Source organism: Sceloporus occidentalis, unplaced genomic scaffold (genome assembly GCF_023333645.1).
Source record: "Sceloporus occidentalis isolate IW3139 unplaced genomic scaffold, rSceOcc1.0.p SCAF_14, whole genome shotgun sequence".
In the NCBI taxonomy this organism is placed as follows: domain Eukaryota; kingdom Metazoa; phylum Chordata; class Lepidosauria; order Squamata; family Phrynosomatidae; genus Sceloporus; species Sceloporus occidentalis.
The window spans coordinates 16,193,127-16,200,672 of NW_028316994.1; the positions used below are offsets into that span (position 1 = coordinate 16,193,127).

The 7,546-nt window shown below is 43.5% G+C and overlaps 1 pseudogene across 1 annotated transcript; it reads left to right on the top strand.

Annotated features, from left to right (window-relative positions):
* Positions 1-814: 814 nt before the first annotated feature.
* LOC149304250 (uncharacterized) lies at positions 815-7,236 on the top strand (annotated as a pseudogene). Its single transcript, XR_016272025.1, has 6 exons — positions 815-1,001; positions 2,068-2,355; positions 3,906-4,226; positions 4,922-5,041; positions 5,999-6,098; positions 7,023-7,236. The product of XR_016272025.1 is annotated as an uncharacterized LOC149304250 (transcript).
* The last annotated feature ends 310 nt before the right edge of the window (positions 7,237-7,546 follow it).

Consider the following 7,546-nt stretch of genomic DNA (forward strand, 5'->3'; position numbering starts at 1 on the left):
AAATGGTCAATGTGGTTGAATTTGTGGAGGCAAAGAGTTTTCTGGATGTGGGTGATGGAACCAACGATGATATCTTCCATGGATCTGTTATATGCCTATGATCAATAGTATAGATTAGGATGTACACGGAAAGGAGAGTTTCAAAAGATAAACTCCCCCCGCCCTAAACCTGGCTGAGTGCAATTGCTTTCTTTCCACCACTTTTTCATGTAGATGTTCTTTGGTTTTCTTAAGAGGCTTTGGTGGTGAGAGAAGACCGAAGAAGCCACAGGAAGGCGGATGTGGAAAGTACCTTCAGCTGCATAAAACACACACCTATCTGCTCACCAAAGGCTGCAAGCTGAGCCAAAGGCTTGGGATGTGAGCTGAGTATGTTTGTGTGGGGGGGTTAGAAGTGGAAGAGAGAGGTTTCAGTTCCTGCCTAGACCTATGTGTTGCAAGATAACAGAGCCAGGAAAGTAGAGTTTAACACCTCTTTTTGGAAACAAAACTGGACGGAGGTAGACCTGAGGACTCACCCAGGACCCTCAAGGGATACAGGATGGTTATGGCGCTCATTGCTTTGGTGATGGGTTTGTGACTTCTCTGTCCCTCTTTCTCTATCCATCTCAGAGAGTAGGGCCAGCCCTGTCATTAGACAGAGAGAGGGAACTGGATGCTTTAGGCAGGAGAATTTTGGCTTACAAAAGTGTGGGCTGAGCAGGAGAAGGGGGTCTTCTTCCATCAATGGTGGGGTAGAAATGATTCCCAAACTCCAAGATGACAAGCAAAAATGCTTATCCATTTACTTTCTTGTTGTGTTTTAGAGCTAGCAATGGGAGAGAAGTGTATGTGGGGTGATTTAACTAAGCTGGCCCTGGATATTATGCACCGTTGTTTGGGGAAGGGGTACCAACCATTTGACTCAGTATCTTGACTCAACTACCTTTCTCTGCTCTGTTTCATACTTTTCTCTCTTCTTTCAGTGTTTTTCCAACTCTTCTGGCAATCAGCTTCTGCAGGTAAAATGGACCTTTTGTTGTTGTTAAGATGTTGCTGATTTATGTTCATGATGAATTGATTCGAGGTTGATTCATACTGTTTTTTCTGCTAGCGGGACTGACTTTTCAACTCTTTGGCACAGTTCTTTTGCGTTCAGCAACCCTGTAGTGGGAGGGATGACAATAGGCAAAACTGAACAGATCATAGATCTGTTAGATTTCTTAATTATTCTTATATTCTATTTATTGTCTGGTCACTGTTTTGTGTGGCCTTTGGTCTAACTTCAGTTGTTAGTCCTAATTAGACTAAGTCTATTGAATAGGTGGGAACTTGTAAATCAAGGCAAGCATAAACCTCATGGATTTGATAAATTGAGATGAATTGGGATTGATGTGTTTAGGTCATTAAGTTGAATGTGCTGCTTTGGAGTGTGATGGGAGACTCCTTCCTTGGAGGTTTTTAAACAGAGACTGGATGGGCATCTGTCAGGAGGGCTTTGATTGTGAGTTCCTGCATGGCAGAAGGGGGGTTGGACTGGAAGGTCCTGGTGGTCTCATCCAACTCTATGATTCTGTGATTCCCAGGGCCTGGACAGACAGGCCAATATAAATCTGCTTTGGGTCACTTTGAAGGTATGTTGTTTAAATGATGCATGCATCCTAAGAGGCCAGAAGCCATGCCAAAGCCACACTCCAGTACTAAAGTATAAAAAATAATTGGAAAAGGTATGAAAATTCTTGCAATTTCACCCACTTTGGAGAAACTTTTTGAAATTAATTGTTCCTTCAAGCAAGAACAAAATAAGGACAGACTAACATTCTGATATTCATAAAAAAAATCCTGGCAACTGTAGTTCTGTGAGGTGCAAAGACCCCTCTGTTGAAAGTGTGATCTTGGCATCAACTAGAAGAACAGCATCCAGGATGATCTGGGGAACTGGCTATTTTTTCATCCAGTTTAATGCTGCAGTGAGGATATGCCCTACATTCCTATGAGACAGAAGTGCTTAAAAGTTAAATTAAGACATTTTTCTTTTTCTGAACACCCTCACCTTCCAACACTGTGCTCTCCTATTTTGCTTCCCAGATTGTCCACTGTTCTCTGTGTCCCCCAAACAAGAGATCTACAGGAGCGGAGAATCCATAAACCTCACGTGTTCAGCAGTAGGAAACCATCGCATGTCAAGGATCCAGTTTACCAACAGCAAGTGGTTTCTCTATTTCCCTGCTCTTCCACCATCTATGGCCAACTTCACCCATGCCCTGAGGATCTCTCCACAAGACAGTGGCATGTTCTCCTGTATATACTATGTTGAGGAACCTGGACAGGAGACCATATACCTGAAAAGCAATGCTGTTAGGATCTCAGTGTTGGGTGAGGCCTCCTTCTTCTCTCTCCTAGAAAGGGAAGTGGGAGGCTGAGTTTCTATATAATGGCCTAGGACTGGCAGAATATGGGAACAAGTTTTTCTTTTCAGTTTTTTAAAGATGAAGGCTGAGATCCTATGACCAAAACCACGCATCACAGAGATGTAGCGTAAACTTTCTGCAGGTTGAACTATTATGCTATTTCTATTTGGTCATCCTCCAAAACCCAACTTTTAGCTGCAGGTCTACAGATGCCATGGACTGTCAAAAAGACAAATAAATGGTCCCAAGAGCAAATTGAGCCTGAATTCTTCCTAGAAGCCAAGACCACTAATCTGAAACGGTTGTAGTTTGGATGTATCACAAGAAGAGGTGACTTATTAGGAAAGAGAATAATGCTTGTTAAGGTAGAACGCAGCAGGAAAAGAGGTAGAGCACATTGCAGTGGATAGACTCCATCAAGAAAGCAATGGTTGTCCTGTGTGTAAGGCCTGAGCAGGGCTGTTGATAGCAGTTTGACTTAGAGGTCTTCCATTCAAAGTTGACTTGACAGTAACAACCCTCTCTCCATGGTTGTTTAGTGACCAATGGAGTGCAGGAGGTTATCAGAGAAGTGGCCATGTTAGGAACTTGTTCTGTGCCCAGCCATAGAGGCATAGCCAGATTCTTCTCTCATGTTCTCTACTAGTCACTAAGCGGCCATGGAGAAGGGCCCCATGCAGCTAAAAGGTGGGGTTTGGTTGGGGATTTGGGTCATTGCATAAGGTTGGAAGAGAATAACTACTTCCACAACAACAACAACATGACTTACAATAGCAGATGTTGCACAGATGCCCTCATAAGTCACTGCATCGGGGTTGAATAGCATAGGCCTTCACATGAGGAAAGACACATTGATTGTATTATGCAACCCTTGTGTTGAATGGCAATGTTGTGGAGCTGAATGTACATTTGGATGCATGATTAGATGTGTAGCACAATGCACAAACAACGGTGCAACCAAATGCACACCCACCAGTGCAATGGTTCTGTGACTTTGAACTGAGTGCAGGCATTGCAGATGATCAGACAAATATACACAAACACTTCTGTGAGAGGATTTTACCCAAGGTGTGTGTGTGTGTGTGATTTTCACACTCCCCCTTTCTTCTATTATTGATCTCTCTGCATTTATCTCTGCACCACCACCAAATACCTGGCATTGTCCAGAGCAGCAATGGGCAAAGTGAAGCCTTCATGTCCTCTGCCCCACTTTTTTGGTCCCTGCTTCAGTGCACAAAAGCCCCCCAAACCTTCAATAAACAAACAAACAAACAAACATACAACTTTTAGAGAATTTTTGTCACAAAACCATTCAGAACCCCCAAAATATGTGAAAACAGTTGAAATTACTCTCACAACCTCCCAGAACACCATACTACTTCCAAAACCCCAGATTTCCTCGGAGTCCGTGTTAAAATGGTGACAGAAAGCGACACAAAGTGGGACTGCAGAGTATCGAGGCATTCATTGCATGGTCACTGCTGAGCCTTCCTTTTTTGTGGATGATTCCTCCAGATCCTCTTCCTCCTCCAACACTGAGAGTGGATCCTCCATCCAGAGTAGTGAAAGAAGGAGATTCTTTGCTCATCACTTGCTCAACTGACAGGAACGACACGGAGAAGAAGTTCCATTTCTACAAGGATGAGGTTGAGATGACCTCCAGCCCTGAGGAGTCTCCAAAGCTCCCCAAAGAACCTGGAGACCCTTCGCCAGAGGCCTCTGTAAGCATCCTAAAAGCTGGGCCCATTCACACGGGGGAATTTGCCTGCAGATACGAGGAAAAGATGAGCAATGGATGGACAGTCTCTCCCTCGAGTCGGAAGGTGTACCTCACAGGTGAGTCCTTTGGTCTTTGACTAGGAGTGCATCTACACTGCAGAAATCATGCAGTTTGACACCACTTTAAGTGCTGTAGCATCATCCTATGGGATTCTGGGGTTTGTACTTTTACAAAGTCTTTACAAAGACTTAGTATTATTATTATATACTCATGTATAAGTCGAGAAATTTACATCAAAAAATTGACCTCCAAAAAGCTGAGTAGATTTATCCATGGGTCAAAGTAGGTACTTAACTTTTATTTAAAAGAAGGAACCATCCCCTGGTGAAAAGCAAAAGTATAATATGTGAGGCACCAACCCTCTCTACTCTCCCATCCATCCAGTCTTAGGAGTAAGCGCAAAGACTTATGTCTGCTGGAATTTTGTACATTCTTTGACATTGTTTTGCTTTGCTTCATCCTTGAGATCCTTTGCTGTAAGCCCCTAAATTTTCACCCTTGACTTATCCACGGGTCATAGCAAAATCCATAATCTTGGCCCCAAAATCTGCCCTTGATTTATACACAAGGTTGACTTATAGTTGGGTATATATGGTATGTTAATGGTTGTTTTAAAGGGGGAGTTAGGTACTCAAGTTAACATCCAGCGTTCTTAGAATTTGTTCTCATTTCCTCCAGCTTCACAAACAGGAAATGTTAAGACACCAACCTAAACCCCCTTAAAAATGCCACCTGCTTTGTTTCTTTTCAGTCTGGGCCCCAAGCCCTTGTGCCCCATCGCCATTGCCCTACGTCTGGATGGCGATCCCACTTGCGACGGCCGTGGTCCCCGTGGCCTTGCTGGCTTTCTACTGTGGGAGAAAGAAAAAGGGTATGTGACAGGAATTGTGGGTCTCTCCCACCACGTCTGACCTCTGCCCTTTAGAGAGTCGCGTCTCTTGGGCTGCATCTGCATTGCAGAAACAATGCAGTTTGGCATTGCTTGAAATGCCAGGTTCCCATGCTATGGAATCCTGGGATTTGTAGTTTGTTGTGGCGCCAGATTCTACAAATCCCAGAATTCCATTACATTGTTAAAATGACTTGCTGCTTCATTTGGGAAGAAACCTAGTGGAGAATTACATCCAGAGTTGAATTTACAGCTCATTTACCTGAGGTTTTGGGGTTTGGTGTAGTTTGAGTGCTGGTCTAGAAGGGTTTGAATCCCTGCTCAGCCAAGGAAAGCCACTGGGTGACCTTAGGCAAGTTATACTCTCTCAGCCTCAGAGGAAGGAAAGGGAAAAGCCACTCTGAAGAAATCTAGTGGGGAAAACCCAATGAAGGGGTCATCCAAAGTAAAAAATGGACTTGAAGGTGCATAACTATGCTGCATTCACACATTCCAAAATATTACAGCTAATTGCTTTGCAGAAATTCATCTAAGGTTTTTGCACTTCTATATTTAAAAAAAAACGAGAGGTTTTCTGCAGGAAACAGGAAATGCTGTTTTCTGAGCAGGAAAAAACATCTTCATAAAGCCCATCCATTTCATGCAGAAGTCCCACCTGTCTTTATGCCCAGTGCCATTGCCCAGAATGTTTTGGGATGTGCAAAAACCAGAAAGACACTGGAAAATGCTCTCTGCTGTACCTCCTGATGTGGTTTTTTAAGAGTTAGGAGACTCTTTTCTCCCTTTTCCCCCATTCATTTTTCAGCAAATGCTCTTTCCGCCCCTAGTTTGTAGCTTAACTTTTCACAGACATGATCCATAACAAGACTAATACCATACTGCATATTTTCCTCCCCACTTCCCCCTCTTCTCTTCCTTTTCTGTTGAATTCTCCTTCAGAAGCACCAAAAGGCCTAGAAGAATTTCAGCCAGAGGAATGCAAGGAAGACGATTATTTTACATATGTTGAAATGAGACATCTTGATAGTCCATTTGACAGGTAAAGGTAGAATTGCAAAGTCAGAAGCGATTTCAAGGGCCATTTAGTCCAGCCTCTGCCTTGTAGGAATACCCAACTCAAGCATCCTGAGAGGTGGCCGTCCAACGTCTGTTTAAACATCTCCAAAGAAGGAGAGACCACTATCTTCATAGGGAACCCTTTCCACTGTCAAACACCTCTCCTAACAACAACAACAACAACAACTTCTTATCTGCCTCTCTCCAAGGCTCAACATAGACTGAAGACCTGCCAGAAGAGAGAGGTTTTTAACTCCATTTTAAATTCAGACTGCATCCTAATTGTCAAATTGCTCCCTTCAGGTCCTTTTGATGGAGTCTGCTTATTTGAATCCATTGGTTTGTGTCCTAGTCACTGGTGCAACGGAAAACAAACTCACTCCCTCTTTTACATAAAGTCCCTTCAGATAATAGTCTCATTCTTCTCTTCTCCAACCTAAATGTACCCAAATGTCTTGAACTGATATATGGCTTTCTCTCTCTCTCTCTGGCTTGGATTTATAGTTTTAGCTTGGCTGTGAGCTATTGGGAGTTGTACATGGGCTGCGAAAAGTAGAATTCAAATTGTTTGAAGAAATAAATAGTGGCATTCATAGAGGGAATCCTATCTGTTATATCCAAATAGATTAAGCCCATTCAATCTGTTACTGAACGGTGAGTCAACATATAGCTAAATCCAATTGATTCACTTCTGGTTTCAAACAATGGGTGCTATTTCCCCCCCTCTCTCTTTCTCCAAAGGTGAATTGTCTCTTTGGAGGAAGACATGTTGATGGAGTTGCTCTTCTTGTAATTTGAGGAGGTCTGGGAAGCTGGGATAGCTTGAGGGCTACAAAATAACTTCATCCACACTTTGTCCACCTCTGGTTTAAAGTCACCCTCCATTTCTCCCTGCTTTCTTTCCCAGGGCTCAGACATCGCAGCCGACAAGTTTCTCACCTCTTGCTGTGACACAACCGAAATCCACATCAAGGGTGGAGAAGGGACCAGACGCACCGGTGGGAGAGGAAGGAGAAGAGGGTCTGTACAACAACATCCCTTTCCAAAGACAAAACAAACAACCAGAGACACTCTAGAGAAGAAAGGGGCTGCGAAGAGGAAGGTGCCACGTTCCTAACCAAACCCAGATGTGATGATCCAGTGCTTCCACATGGATTAAATCTACACACTCTCTCTTTCTGTGGTGGGTGGTGTGCAGACTTTCAAAATTACGTTTGTGGGCTTTCCAAAGTTATGTGGCTGGCCTCTTTGAGAAGAGAATATTGGACCAGGCAAGTCTGTGCTCTCATCTGGTTTCAAGACTCTTCTTAGTTTTTAGTAATTTTGAGACTTCCTTGTTTTGCTTTTCATAGAATCCTAGAGTTGGAAGAGACCTCAAGGGCCCTGATCCAGTCCAACCCCGTTCTGCCATGCAGGAACTCTCCATCAAAG